The sequence below is a fragment of the Monodelphis domestica genome, chromosome 2 (assembly GCF_027887165.1).
Source record: "Monodelphis domestica isolate mMonDom1 chromosome 2, mMonDom1.pri, whole genome shotgun sequence".
NCBI lineage: Eukaryota > Metazoa > Chordata > Mammalia > Didelphimorphia > Didelphidae > Monodelphis > Monodelphis domestica.
This window is the reverse complement of record NC_077228.1, coordinates 285,502,305-285,518,805: the sequence shown is the minus strand read 5'-3', so window position 1 is coordinate 285,518,805 and position 16,501 is coordinate 285,502,305. Positions and strand designations below refer to the sequence as shown.

Below are 16,501 nucleotides of genomic sequence, written 5' to 3'. Positions count from 1 at the left end.
GGCAAAAAATGTTTCCAGTTGAAAAAAAAGGACTTTTTTTGTCTCCCTAGCACCTAGTATTCCACAAGTAGAGAGATTAGTCTTTAATCGTTGGGTATTTTCCTCTGTTAAAATCCAAGTGCTCCTAACTGTGAAAACACTGGAAACTACTATTAGTATGGATAAATTTATCTAATCATTGATCAAATCCTTCCTCCAGATTGGGAGGTGAGTTGAGAAGAATCAGATAATTTTGAGTACATAAAGAGGCTTGAAGCAATGACAGAGAAAGAAGAAAAGAGAAGATTTGGCAACATCTCAGAAAACTTGCCTGCTTTCTTTACAACATTTTTCTATGCCAGTCATATTTCTAGTTTGGCTTAAGATTCTCTACATCGTAACCCACTCAACTAATGACACTAAGCATTCTGGGCATTTCTGAGCTGTTGCTAGCTATATATGGCAGGAGGTAGTGCCTTCTCTGGGCTTATTCCCACCTCTCACCCTGGTGTCCTTTTTATGGCCCCAAGCATTAAAGGAAAAATTAGGGGTGAAGGCATCTTCTTCCCTCCCCTGACTATGCTTGGGGCACTCATTGGGGAACCAAAGCACTCACTCCCCTAGAATGATGCCCTCGATCTTATTAATGAGGGACCTGTTCTGCTTGCACTTTTCCTAGAGCAGATTGGCGGTGACAAGGATTTGGGCTGAGTCCCTAATGTATGAGGAAAGGTGCCCAGCTTCCCACACAGGTGGAATAAAGTCAATATCGTTCTATATTTCCACTTTGCTACATTTCTATATATTTATTTGCTATATTTCCTCTCAAAGGAATGAAGGAATAAGAAATGTTCACAATGTCACTGATGCGTCTTTTGTGATTTTTCCAGGCTTCTACCTTGGAACATATAGAACAGACCTTGGGTAAAATACCAGCTTTTTTTTTTTTAAGTCACCTTCTATTGTAGAATAATTTTGGAACCTTCTCCATCATTTGTCATCTGAATACCACAATGTCAAAGTCAAATTATTAGTTAAATAAGGTCCTACCCACAGGCATTACGTACAATCACCATTCCAACAGGTTTCACAGGAGGTAGGCAAAAAATGATAGTGTTGTGTTCTCTGATGAAACCTTGGCTTGATTTTCCTCTTGATTTAATTTGTGTGTGTGTAAGCTCAGGCTAGGGTCTTTAAGATGCTTAGAACAACCAGTCAATTTGATGGGGGGAAAAATCAATCCAACTGTGTCCTTGGCACTACAAGGGTAAAACAATCAGTTGATCAATGGACTGTTTCTCCTTTAAGCTATTTCCTTTAAGTGTCTCTAAGTGTCGCCCAGAGCTGTGCCTAGAGCAGGCCAACAGTAGCTTTACTCCAGGGCATTAAAACTGAGAGGGCTCTGTTGGCACATACATTTCTTAAAGAGTACCAACTGATGAATTTAGCACCTCATTAGCAAGAATAATTACTAAAAATAGGAAGCTGCTTGATGATTCATTCATTCTCTGCCCCTACCCAGTTGACATATTCCTCCTAGCCTTATCCTCTGTTTCTGCCCTTAGTATTCTAGGGGTATCTGTCTCCCCACAACAGAGCATTTTCCCAGGGTCTCTCTCTCCCTTCCTTCCCACCAACTGAATTTTCTAAATTTATTTTTAAATTTAAATTTATTTTTACAGTATTTTATCCTTATTTTATTCTAATAACAAATTTACACATACATTTTCCAAAGTGGAAATTTCATGTTGCCTTCCTCCCTTCTTCCCTCTGGCCTCCTGGAGTTGAAAAGCAATTCCACTGGGTTATACATGTATCTGAATTTGCTTTTAAAAGTTCGTTTGGGGGGCAGCTGGGTGGCTCAGTGGATTGAGAACCAGGCCTAGAGACGGGAGGTCCTGGGTTCAAATTTGTCCTCAGACACTTCCCAGCTGGGTGACCCTGGGCAAGTCACTTCACCCCCATTGATTAGCCCTTTCCATTCTTCTGCCTTGGAACCAATATGCAGTATTGGATTCTAAGACAAAAGGTAAGGGTTAAAAAAAAGTTCATTTGGGGAAGCTTATTTTGTGCTGTTTACCCAGGGTAAATTTTATGAAGCCCAGGCAACCCAGATGGCCAGTTTTAACTCTGCCATCACACTGGACCCCAGGGCTTTTAATTTTAAATAGAGTTGTAATAAAATTGGTTGAAGATTTAAGTTCTTCCTAATGAGGCAAAGGAAGGAAGAGAGCTAAATTGTCCCATCTTCTGCTATGCCACCTGGTCATTGTGAAAGCTCCCTCATCAGGCCCGCTAAGGGTTAGCTCCATTAGAATTACAGATTAACAAAGGAATCAAACCTCATTACAGTTGAGTAAACATGTAATCTTGAAATAATTGCTAAAGAGAGAGTTTCCACCCCATAAAACCTATCACATAAAGCCCTAACCCTTTTTGGAACCTGCTTTAATGAGTAGATGAGAGTGATTTATAATGACTCTATCATGTTCCTGGAGAGTAAATGAATGCTTCTGAAATCCTTGAAAAAAGTCTGTTTTCTTAAGTAGCTTAAACATTCCCTGGTGCAGTGAACTTAGCAGAATCAGGAAGGCCTGAATTTGAAAGGCAGAAGTCATAGGATCATATATCTGGAGATGTAAGAGACCTGAATGGCTGTGTAATTCAATCTCTCCTCTTAGACCCAAGGAAACTGAGGCCCAGTAAAGTTAATTCACTTGCCCAAGATCACATCAACAGGCAGTATTAGAATCAGGATTTGAACACAGGTCTTCTGCCTTAATATCCAGAATAGCAAACTGACCCTTAATATCTTTAGGCCTCAGATTTCTGAACTGTGAAATGAGGATAATAATATTTATATTATATATAATATTGTTAAGAATATTATATAATATTAGGTTCAAATCTGGCCTCAGAGACTTCCTAATATCTCATCCTGGGCAAGTCACTTGACCCCCATTGCCTAGCCCTTACCACTCTTCTGCCTTGGAACTAATACACAGAGTTGATTCTAATACAGAAGGTAACGGTTTTATTATTATTGTTATATATAAATATATTATTATACAATAATAATAATAATAGTGATAGGCATAGAGATTACTTCATACATTATTATGAGGATCCAATGAAATACCATATACATACATTATTTAAAATAATGAAGTATTTCACAAGCCTTAAAGCACTGTAGAAGTATTATAGAATCACGGCATTGAAAAATAGAAGAAACCTAGGTAGCTTTCCATCCCAACCCATACACTAAGAAATCCCACTATAATAATATAATTTATGCCTGACAAATGCTTGCCTAGTCTGTGCTTAAAAACCTCCAGGGATGAGGGCCCTATGATCCTCATAAGGCACAAAACACACTCCACTTTTAGGCAGCTCTGTTGTTATTATAATTCAGTTGTTTTGGATGACTTCGTGACTTCATTTAGAGTTTTCTTGGCAGAGATTCTGGAGTGGTTTGCCAATTTCCTTCTTCAGCACATTTGACAGATGAGGAAACTGAGGCAAACAGGGTGAAGTGACTTGCCCAGGGTTACACAGCTATAAAGCATTTTAGGTTAGATTTGAACCCAGGTCCTCCAGAATCTAGGCCAGGCATTTTATCCACTGAGCCACCTAGCCACCCCAATTCCATCATTTTTCACTTGTTTCCTATTCTTCATGATCCCATTTGGGGATTTCTTGACAAAGATACTGGATTGGTTTGCCATTTTCTTCTTCAACTCATTTTATAAATGAGGAAACTGAGGCTAACAGGGTTATCCAAGGTCATAGAACTATTAAGTTTCTGATGATAAATTTAAACTTAGCTTTTCCTGACTCCAGGACAGGCACTCTATGTTCTGTGCCAGCTAGTGCCCCAAGTCATATCTATAGCATTCTTCTATTATACTATTTTAGTAATCTAGTCAAAACAAATAAGGTTAGTTTGGCAGGAGTTGTTCCTGAAGTCTTGATGTCTCTTTGTAACAATTGCTACATTTTCCAGATATTTGCCAACCATCTCCCTAATAATACTTTCTATTTTTTCTCCCTCAAAGTACTTTACACACATCCCAGTGGTAAACAATCACTTTAATATAACTGTTTCTTTTCAGAACTCTATGCCACAGTCAACTGTTTACCTCAGTTTCCTCATCTGTCAAATGAGCTGGAGAAGGAAATGGCAAACCACTTCAGTACCTTTGCCAAGAAAACTCTAAAAAGGGTTCAAAAAGAGTCAGATATGACTGAAAAATGACTGAATGTCACATTCAAATTCCAAAATCCAAAAAACAAACAGGTAGTTATGAACATTAAATTTGTGGTCCTACTGGAAATTCTCAAGGATCCACTAATCTTCTCAAACCAAATTTCCAAATGCATTGTCTCCTAGTTAGCATAACTCACTGCATTTCTATAACTGAGTAATCAAGGCACAGCTAGCTCAAACTGATTTAGGCCTGTCTAACAACTGGGTTGAAAAAAAATACTTTGGTTCTTCAGAAAGATTTTTTTTCTAAACAAATATTGGTCTCAATGAACAGTTCTGATAATTTTCACAGCTGCAGTCTAATAGCTGCATGACAAAAGATTTCACAAGAACCAAACTATGTAGCAGTGAACACGCTTTAGAGGATTTTACTGTATTCGACATATCCAACAGAAAATTATACTATTAAAATGCTAGGTAGAATGGATCTATATTTTGAACTAATTCTTAAACATTCATTTTTTCCTTTTTTTGACAAATATTATATACTTGATTCTTTTCACAAAAAAAAAAACCTTACAAAATACAATTCTGTAAGTAATGAATAGCTGTGTTAGGGCTATTAATATACAGGTAAGACTTCATGGCTGCTTTGCTGAGTTTTGATCTTTGTTTTGGGTCAAGTTCTGGATCCTTTTCCTTATGAGTTTCTTCGTCTTCCTTTTCCTCATCATCAGCCTTTTTATCTTCTCTTGTCATTATCATCATCATCTTCACATTATCATCACCATCATAGCTTTCTTCTGTGTATTATATTAATACTGATCTTTTAAAAAATTAATTAATTTTTTGAAATTTTTTTCCATAGTTACATGATTTATATTCTCTAACTCCCCTCTATCCTCCCCCTTCCTGGAGCTGACAAGCGATTCCACTGGGTTTTGCATGTAATACTGATCTTAAAAAAAAAAAACAAACCCTTACCTTAGAATAAATACTAAGAGGGGGCAGCTGGGTAGCTCAGTGGATTGAGAGTCAAGCCTAGAGATGGGAGGTCCTAGATTCAAATCTGGCCTCAGACACTTCCCAGATGTGTGACCCTGGGCAAGTCACTTGACCCCCATTGCCTAGCCCTTACCACTCTTCTGCCTTGGAGCCAATACACAGTATTGACTCCAAGACAGAAGGTAAGGGTTAAAAAAAAAAAAAAAAAATATATATATATATATATATATATATATAAATACTAAGTGTCAATTCCAAGGCAGAAGAGTGGTAAGGGCTGGTCAATGGGGCTTAAGTGACTTGCTAAGGTCACACAGCTAGAAAATGTCTGAGGTCAGTTTTGAACCCAGGACCTCCTGTCTCCAGGACTCTATCTACTGAGCCACCTAGCTCCCCCTATAATACTGAACTTGAGGCTTTATGCTCATGTGCAAAAGATGAGTCTTGAAATAGGGAATAAGGAAAGCTTCTATGTCGTCATCTGGGTCTCCACTTTTAGTAACTTCAGGAGGAGAAAAGAAATTGAAAAAAAGAATCACTGGAAGCTATTTCCATCTCAGTCCCCTATGTTTTGATTTCTTCTTATTAGCTTCCAAAGTGATTTTCCCCCAATCAACCTGACCCTGTACAACTCATAATTTCTGGTTCACCAAAGCAGGAGGAGAACTGAATCTTCTGGCTTTTAACTGCATTCAATATAGGCCTTCACCTCATTTGTTGAAGTATTTTTGGGGTTCAAAGTGAAATTCTAATGTAAAATCCATCACTTGGCCATTAACTGAAGCTTTCACTTTAACATCTTTCATGTGCTTCAGAATAGGTTCATCATGTTCCTGACCCATCACCAAGTGAGGCAATATTTTTTAAAAAGTTAGCCAAAATTCAACAATTCATTTCAGGCCTCCTTTTTCTTCATCTTTCCCCCCCACTTCAGGCTAAGCCTTCTCTTTCATTTCCTCTGACACATCTTCATCATCATCTGGTTTCCATTCCTATCCTTCTTCTGTAGGTTCATAAATGGCATCGAAGTTTTCACTTCTCCTATCAAAAAGTGGGTGGTAAAGGAAAGCATATGTTCTTTCCAGAGCATGAACTTCCTCATGGAACTTGGTCTCCATCTGTGCACATTTAACTTGAAGGTTTTGTAGGCATTCACACATTGCTTAACTACTTTTGGCCAATTGGCACTCAGCTGATGTTCCCACCACACCGATCAATCTTTCTGGAAAGGCTGCAAGAATTAAAGGATTCTGCATCACCTGAATTTTTCAACTGGTGAGCTTTGGTGTTTGTGTCTTCACTGGTTTCTTCTATGTCCTCAATATCTCATTTGTTTAGGGTGTTCAGCAAGGAAGTGGGGCTGCTCATCCACTTTTGGAGTCCACCTTTCACCCATATCTAACCTGTGGCTCTAAGAAGCCATAGGATGTATCACTATCACACCACAGTAAAACTATCTGTGCAGGTGGGCTTAATCAGGCTAAGGGGTAACTGAAAGTCTCAAATACAAACAAATCCAAAACTTACAGAAGAAGGATGGGAATGGAAACCAGGTGATGATGAAGAAACATCAGAGGAAATGAAAGAGAAGGTTAAAGTAGAGGGTTTGAAGTAGAGGGGGGAAAAGATGAAGAAAAAGGAGACCCTAAAGGAATTTTTGAATTTTGATTGACTATGAGATAGGGGGATGTCTACTTCAGGCTTGTGGAAACTTCCCCCCAGGAGAAGTGGCAAATGAGAACAGTTTATTCCAACAGCATGAAGGAGGCTGAAGCAGGTGCAATGGAGATCTAGAGCTTGGTGAGACATTCAGGATGCCAAGGATATCCATTGCATCCCGGGTCATCACCAGTGCTCCTGGATTTTGTCTTGCCAATGGATTTGGATGACTGGAGCACAAATTGAGGCTGATGACTTTGTGCAACTTTGCCTCACTTAAAGCTAATTCACTCCCAGGTCAAGGCATCACCCAGTGATGTCAATAGTTCTCATCAGAATAAAGGACAAACAATAATTTGTTGGGGAGGGAATAAGCATTTATACAGCACCTACAATGTGCCAGGCACTGTGCTAGTGCTTTACAAATATAATCTCATTTGGTCCTCACAACAATCATGGGAGGCAGGTACTATTATTATCCCCATTTTACAATTAAGGAAATTGTTGGTAAATGGAGGTTAAGTAACTTGCAGTGTCTAGAGCTGGAACTGAACTCAATTCTTCCTGATGCCAGGCCTGGGGCTCTGGCTACTGCCTCATTCAGCTGACTGGTCCAGGTCTGTCTCTTTGATCACTTTCTGTTAGACCTCCTTTCCATAAGATCTCCAAATATTTGATAAAATATGCTGTTTGGGCAACCGGACAGTCCATGTCAAGTAGGTTATGACACAGGGCAGCAGTTGCTGTGGCCTTAACAACCCTTTCTAAAATTTTCCTAGGAATCAAAGTCAAGCTCATTGGCCTATAGCAGTGATGGTGAACCTATGGCACATGAGCCAAAAAGGGTACATGAAGCCTCCACTGTGGGCAAGCCTGCTGTCACCCATCAGAGTTCCTTACTAGAAGGCCAGAGGGACTCAGAGCAGAGCTGTTTCCCTCCCCCCTCCACCATGTCTGAGGGCATTCCTCACTTCCCCCGCCCCTCTGCCCAGCAACCAATGGGAGTTCTTCTTCCTTCCCCTGTCTGGGGGGGGGGGGAGTCAGTCCCTGGGGGGAGGGGCAAAGCACTGAGTCTGGGGGCAGGGATGGGGAGTGGGGATGGGGCCCAGCGCTGCATTTCTAAAAGGTTTGCCAGCACTGGTATAGTTCTCTTCCTTTTTTTGAACACTGTGATATCACTCGCCCTTCTCCAGTCATGTAGTATCCCTCTCATCTTCCATGTTTGTTATTATTATTTCTGTTGTTGCTGACTGGCTTTAACTGACTATTAAAACAGATCCCATTTCCCCCATAGAGAATATAAAATGGTCAACTTCAGTCCACTTCCGTCCATTGAAATATGGAGATCAGAATTTTTCAGTTATTGGAATCCTAATTAACGAAGTTCTGAACCATGAAAGTAAAGCAAGAGTTTTAAAAATGTCTGGAAACAGAGGCAGCAAGGTGGCTGAGAGGATAGAGAGCCAGGCCTGGAGAGAGGAGGTTCCCCCCCACACACACACACCCCTCCTAGCTGTAGTGTAGTAAGTAGACTTGGACAAGTCACTTAAACCTAATGGCCAATCCTTACTGCTCTTCTGACTTGGAACCAGTACTTAGTACTGATTCTAGGACAGAAGGTAAGGGTTTTTTAAAAAATGTCCAGAAACAACTGAGCAATCATTTTAATTTCATCTTATTCGTTTCATTTCATTTCAGGGCAGCTAGGTGGCATAGTAAATAAAGCTCTGGGTCTGGTATAAGGAAGACCTGAGTTCTAATCCAGCCTTAGGCACTTTTTCTGTGACTTTGGGCTCATCACTTAACCTGAGTTTCCTCAACTGTGAAATGGGGATCATTGTAGCACCCTACCTTCCAGAGTTTGTTATGAGGACCAAATGATTTATTTTTAAAGTACTCAGCACAGTGCTTGGCACATAGTACTTATATAGCAATATATATTATGTATATATGCTATTTTGTATATATACTAACATAACACTATATCAATTAATTATAATAATCATAAAGTAATTGATATGTTAATTTGTATTAAATAATAATATTATATAATACTATATTATTTTTAGGAGGCAGCTAGGTGACACTGTGGATAGAGAGCTGAGTCTGGAATCAAGAAGATCCAAGTTCACATTTGACCTCACACACATCCTAGCTGTGTGATAACCTCTGGTTGCCTGACAAAAGGATCCCCTGGAGAAGTAAATGGCAAACTACTCCAGTATCCTTGCCAAAAACAACCCATGGATGGTTATGGTCCATGGGGTCATGAAGGGTCTGATGCCACTGAATGACTAAACAGCAATTGTCATTATTATTAATTTTTAAACTCTTACTTTCTGTCTTAGAATCAATACTAAATATTGGTTCCAAGGTAGAAGAGCAGTAAGGGCTAGGCAATGGGGTTTAAGTGACTTGTCCAAGGGTCACACAGCTAGGAAGTGTCTGAGGCCACATTTGAACCCAGGATTTTCTGTCTCTACTGAGACAACTGTTGTTGTTTTTACTAGTGTTCACTATCCTAGCTTTGTATTGATTATTAGGGTCTTAGGAGAGTTAGGATCACTTTAACTGACAGCAGGGTGTTGAAACTGCTGTTGACAATCCTAACTAAAGGCACTGGCCTCTCTACTGCACAGAGGCGGCCCCTTGGGGGCACTTAAAGCACATAAAGTCCTTATGCTGACCGGATGGCTTTAAAGCTGCCTTGCACTACTTTTCCTGCTTAAAATGCCCATTTCTTTGCTATTTGCTTTTCCCAGTGGAATGACCTTGTAGTATTTGTTATTTATCCTAGCTAATGCTGCGGTGGCTCAAGCAGCCCTGGGCAAGTCTGGTTCTCTGCAGCTTTTGACCTGAGTTTATGTTCCCCTGAGCTGTTCCAGGAGTAGCCTGAGATCTCAGGTAGAAAATGCACCCAACTCCAGGCAATGAGGATGCTCTCTCATCCCATCAACAAGAACACAGTGTGCTCCCCTGGGAAAGAGAGTTGGAGACACTGGATTCTGATCTGAGCTCTGCTGCGGGCTACCTGTGTGAGATGAAATATGTCACTTAACATCTCTGGGTTAGAGGAGCCATTTCTCTAACATGTGGTACAGGCTCTGAGGGTCCTTCTGGTACTAAGTGACCTCTCAAGGACCATCCAGCTCTTGGTCTAAGAGACTGTGTACATCTATATTATTGGCCATATTTTCTGGGGCCTTCTTCCTCTTCTTTTAGGGTATGGAGGGCACAGAGTCTTAGTACTCATTGGTGTGGAACTTTGACACTGTCTTCTTGGCAAGATTGTATGTGGGTGTGAATATGGGTGTGTGTCTAGACCTGTGAGAAAGCATTAGTACTGGGAACTCCTGGAGTTTAAATTCCTTCTACTTAGTATTTTTAAAAATTATTTTGATTATGAATGTACCAAATACTAAAGAGAATAGGCATTCACATATACACAGTTGAACAGAAAAAAAAAATAGATTTTCCATGAAGTTTCAGGTCTCTGTTAGGTTCAGCATATTCTTTTCTCTTTTAAACCCTTACCTTTTGTATTAGAATTGGCACTAAGTATTGATTCCAAGGCAGAGGGGCAGTTAGGCAGTTGGGGTTACATGATTAGGAACCAGTCACACAGCTAGAAAGTGTCTGAGGTCAAATCTACCTTCCTTCCTTCCTTCCTTCCTTCCTTCCTTCCTTCCTTTTCCTTACATTCTCTTATCTTCTCCATGATATCTAGACCAATATAATATCTACATTTCTTTTTCTGATCTCTTATAGCTTGATTGTACTATGTATCAGTCATTTAGCCATATATATTTTCAATTGTTTTTTAGTCATGTTCAACTTTTTGTGACCTCATTTGGGGTTTTCTTGGCAAAGATGTTGGACAAAGATACTGTCATTTCCTTAAACAGTTCATTTGACAGATGAGGAAACTGAGGAAAACAGAGTAAAATGACTTGGGCTGGGATCACACAACTAATAAGTGTCTGAGACCAGATTTGAACTTAGGAAGATGAGCCTGACTCCAGGTCCAACACTCTATTTACTTAGCTACCCTAATTGTGGGTCTATATAAATATATATTTCATTAATTATGTATATTAAACCAATTTAATAATATAAAATGAGGACACACAATTATAAAACACTTCACACAAATAAAATTAGATCTAAAAAATTGGAAAAACATTAATTGCTCATGGGTAGGCTGAGCTAATATAATAAAAATGACAATTCTACCTAAACTAATTTACCCATTCAGTGCCATACCTATCGAACTCCCCCCCCAAAAAACCATTTTATAGAACTAGTCAAATTAATTTTAAAATTCATCTGGAAGAACAAAACATTAAGAATATCAAGGGAATGAATTTTAAAAAATGTGATGCATCAGTGGCCTAGTAGTACCAGATCTTAAACTGTACTATAAAGCAATAATCATCAAAACAATTTGGTCCTGGCTAAGAAATAGAAGGGTGGATCAATGGAATAAAATGAGGACACATTGGAAAAGGAAATGGCCAACCATTCTAGTATCTTTACCAAGAAAACCCCACGGAGGTCATAAAAAGTCAGCCGTGACCAAATGACAAATATAGATTGCTACTCTGCCTTGGTCCTCAGGCTGCTTCCTTTCATGCACTCAGAGAGGTAAGATGAATGTGACCCTGACCACTTTCCCTACACAACACAAAATAGGCTCTAAATCCCTCAGACCAAATGCCTCATGACCCAGAGGAAATTCACATGGAAGGAAAGAAACCCCAAATATTCCAATACTGTTCTGATCATGTTACCTAGCTATCTCTGAAATCCCCTCATAGATTCTTGCACTGGACCTTTGGGAAATGAGTTGATGCCACTGAAGACTATCTTTTAAAAGACTATTCTCTTACAAAAATGAATAATATGGAAATAGGTTTTGAGAAATAATACAAGTATAACCCAGTGGAATTGCTTGGGAGGGGGGAGGGAAAAGGAGAGGGAGACAATAAGAATCATGTAACCATGGAAAAATTTTTAAAATTAAAAATAAATAATTTTTTCAAAAAAGGCTATCCTTTTAAGAATGTCCTGTGGTTAAACACTATACCCCAATTTGTGGGTTGATTCATAGGTGTCATTTCCTGGAGCCAGCAGAGATGGAGGCTGGACTGCCCCTTCCTTCTCATGTAATGAGCAAGGTCTGATTGATGCACTTCCCTTTCTACTGTTAACATCTTCTTGTACTGAATTCTTAGGCTTTACTTGTCACCAGGAATAACTGTTTTGAAAACCTAAACCAATGATAGTGAACGTATGGCACAGGTGCCAAAGGTGGCATGCAGAGAATTTTCTATGGCCACCTACTCCTCACCCCACCCAAAATTCATTACTAGAAAGGCAGAGAGACTCTGGCAGAGCTGCTCCTCCTCTCCATTGTGCCTTATGACATTTCTTCACCCCACCCTCACCCCTCTGTGCAGCAGCCCAATGGGAGTGCACAGGGGTTAAGGTGGGAGGCTCACAGGAGGTAGAGCTGGAGGGGGTCAGAGTGCTCAGGCCACTTCCCTCCCCCTCTCTACACTAGCTGAGGACATTCCTCACTTCCTCTGCCCCTCTACCCAGCAGCCCAGTGGGAGCACTTCCTCCCTCCTCTGTGTGGGATAAAGGGGGAGGGGTCAGGGAGAGCCTGGCACTCAATGAGGGGAAGGGGCACAGCACTCTGTCTAGGGGGTGGGGTGGGGTGGGGGCAGGGCCCAGCACTAAGGTTCACCATCACTGACCTAAACACTTCTGTAGGCTGTTTGTTTTAGTGGAGAGAAAGATGCCAGACTTTTAGGTTTGGGCCCTTATCAAAACAGGGGTACACTGAAGCTAATCTAGCAAAGATTGATTAAATTTCTACCATGTATAAGGTTTCATAGTAAGTGTTGGGGCTCCAAAGACACTGTACCATGCTATGTTCCTTGATAAGAGATGTAAAGTTGGAAAGGACCTTAGAGATCATCTGGGCCAACTTTCTCATATTATAGAGGAAGAAACTGAGGCAGACAGAGAGTAAGTGACTTGCTAAGGCAGCTAGTAAGTGGCAGAACTTTTTGTTTAGGAGGTTTGCCTGTAATTCTAATTTCAAATCATGAACTTTTTTATGTAGGTGACTCAGTGGACAGAGTGCTAAATCCTAGAGTCAGGGAGATCTGAGTTCAAACCTGTCCTCAGATCTTTCCTAGCTGTGTGAGCCTCAACAAGTCACCTGCTTCCCAGGGTAGTTGTTGAAGATCAAATGAAAAAATTGTAAAGTGTAAATATAATAGTCCTTGGTAAACAGAAAGTGCTATATAAATGTTAGATATTATAATTAAAATGGGAATTTTTTAGTTTTATGTTTATTTTATTTTAATAACAAATTTACACACAAGTTTTCCAAAGTTATATGATCCATGTTGTCTCCTTCCCTTCTTCCCTCCCCCCTCCAGGAGTTGACAAGCAATTCAATCTGGGTTGTACATGTATTATCACGCAAAACATATTTCCATATTATTCATAAAATGAGAATATTTTAAAAATTTTTGCAAACCTTTAAATGATATAAAACTGCTAATTATTGTTTGATTAATGAGCAGTGGATATGCTGCTTCTGGATGTTAAGCACTAATTTCTGCTACCCACTACAAAATAATAATATCTAACATTTATATAATAGTTTAAGGTTTGCAAAATCTCTATTATCTCCCTTAAGCCTCACAACAACCTTGTGAAGTAGGTGCTACAGGTGTTATTATCTCCACTTAATAAATAGGAAGCTAAGGTTCAGAGAATTTAAGGACCTTGGCCAGAGACAACTAGCTCATGTCAGAAACAGGATTCAAAAACACTTTCTCATTAATTAAAGTATTAATGGTAACATAGTTCTGTCCATTCTTTTGTTTCTCATTTAAAAATTATAGTTGGTATTTGGTTTCAGTTGTCATTTTTCAGTCCTACCTTACTCTTTGTGACCCTATTTGGGCTTTGCCATATCCTCCAGCTCGTTTACATATGAGGAAACTGAGGCAAATAGGGTTAAATGACTTACCCATGGTCACACAGCTAGTAAGTGCTCTTCCTGACTCCAGGCCCAGCACTCCCCACTGTACCACCTAACTGACCCTCCAAATGCCAAAGAGAAAGGTTGGTTTGTATTTTATTGTAGAGGCAATAGGGAGCCACACAAGCTTCATGAGTGGAGTGGTGGCAGACTTGTGCTTCAGGGATAGTCAGCCCCCAGACATTCCTGTTTAAAGATCCACAGGGAAGGGGGCAGCTAGGTGGCTCAGGCCTAGAGATGGAAGGTCCTGGGTTCAAATTTGGCCTCAGACACTTCCTAGCTATGTGACTTTGGGAAATTCACTTTAACTCCTGTCGCCTAGCCCTTACCACTCTTCTGCATTGAAACCAATATAAAGAATTTATTCTAAAACAGTAGGTAAGGGTTTAAAAAACAAAAAAGATCCCTAGGGTTATACCCATCTCACTAAATATCACAAATTCTCATAAACTCTGTTTTCAGGCTCAGACTTTCCCTGTTTTTGTCTAGTTTCAGGCCATTTTGTTGACCCTCACTTGGCCTGGGACTATGATCTCTGCCTGCTCCCTGGGATCACATTTACCTTGTTGCTGGCTGTGCTCTCCTGTTTTATGAACATGCCTGTTACCTCTGGCCCTTTTCCCAGACCGTGTCTTAGATAATTTGATAACTGATCTCTTCCTACTTGTATGGCCCATTCTCATCTCTGGTCCTTCTTACGGATTTGGAGATATATTGTACCATTGTAGATTATCTTGTCCTTCATTGCTTAGTCTTGGCGCACTGCTTCCACTAGATTTTACCTGGCACTGTAGAAGAGTTTTAGTTCAACCTTGTCTGGGAATCCTGCACAAGGCTATGTTGGTAAATGTTTAACAACCAGCTTTTGGGGTGGTAACGTACATACAACATGCTTTTAAGTTTAATCAGCATTGTTAATATTTTTTCCATCTCTTTCTTAAGTCTAGACAATCAACAAAACTCTAAATTAAGTTCTGAATTGGAATGATTGCTGCTTTCTGAGATGTAAATATTCCCATGAGACATTTAATAATCAACTTAGCTTTAAGCTCACTCCTGTTCTTACTCCTTATCCCATGACTACCAGCATATGACAGAAGCTGGGGATGGAGGTGGGGTCCACATAGTGCAAAGGAGACTGTACCCACTAGAACAGGGGTCCCCGAACTTTTTACACAGGGTGCCAGTTCACTGTCCCTCAGACTGCCAGACTACAAAAACCTAACCCTAACCCTAACCCTAACCAGGCAGCAGTATACACAGAGTGGAATCCCCTCCCAGATCTCCACTCACCATGCTGACATCTTCCATTGTGCAGCCACATAATCCTTTGCACGGTGCCTTGTTCTAAGGCACCACGCAAAGGATTATGTCACTGGAAGTAGTAATGTATGTGATCGACTTGCGGCATTGCCACATACAGTGCTCCTTTCACTGACCACCAATGAAAGAGGTGCCCCTTCTGGAAGTGAAGTGGGGCCCAGATAAATGGCCTCGGGGGGCTGTATGTGACCCAAGGGCTGGCCTTGGCTGCAGAAAATAGTTGTTATTAGCTAGCTGACCACAGGAGCACTTGTACTGCTATAGCCCCTATACTTGAGAGACTACACTCCAAGGGGCAGCTGGGTGGCTCAGTGGATAGAGCTAGAAATTGGGGGGGGGGGTCTTGGGTTCAATCTGACCTCAGATGATACTTCCTGGCTATATGATCCTGGGCAAGTCAGTTTTACTGGTCTTCTACCTTGGAATACTTTTTTAAAAAATAAAAAAAATTCTTTTTATTGTATATTTTTTTTACCATTTATATGTAATAAAAAATTTCCACATAAGTTTTCTGAACTTCCATGATACAAATTGTTTCCCTCCCTCCCTTTCCTCTTCCTTTCCAGAGTTGGCAAGAATTCAATCCATGTTATACATGCAGTACTTAGTACTGATTCTAAGATGGAAGGTAAGGGTTTTTTGAGAGAAAGGGAATGAGAGAGAGGGAGGGAGCAAAAGAGAGAAAGAGAGAGAGAGAGACAGAGAGAGAGACAGAGACAGAGACAGAGACAGAGAGAGAGAGGGAGAGAGAGAGAGAGAGAGAGAGAGTATTGTGCTCTAGTTGGACCTGGATATCCCATAGATATCTCAAACTAACATATCAGAAAGAACTAAAATGTCTTCCAAAACTTGTTTCTCTTCCTGACTTCTCTATTTCAATGGAAGCTAGCACCATCCTTAAACCTTACAATCAACCAACATTTATTAAGAGCCTACTATGTGTCAGGCATTATGCTAGGAGTCATTGTTAATCTTCACTCTCCCTTAGTTCTTCTCCTCCCCCATATCCATTCACTTGCAAAGTATGGTCAATTCTACCATCCACATCTTTCAAATTTACCCCCTTCTCTCCTTCTCATTTGGCTTCAGGCAGCTGGTGCTGTAATGGAAAGAGTAATGGGCCTGGAATCTATGGGAGAGGCCTTTGGCCCAGAGGTGTTAAGTGACTTGCCTAAAGTCACACACCCTAGTAAGTAGCAAAATCAGAATTAGAACTCATTGTCTCAGTTAGGCATACTTTTAAAAACGTTATTTTTCTTGTG

At 40.2% G+C, this 16,501-nt stretch overlaps 1 protein-coding gene and 1 pseudogene across 2 annotated transcripts in view; one reads left to right on the top strand and one right to left on the bottom strand.

Moving 5' to 3' along the window:
• Positions 1–16,501, top strand: part of TRERF1 (transcriptional regulating factor 1) — a 319,667-nt gene that overhangs the window by 20,030 nt on the left and 283,136 nt on the right. The window lies entirely within an intron of this gene.
• Positions 5,491–7,040, bottom strand: LOC100619982 (nucleosome assembly protein 1-like 1; annotated as a pseudogene).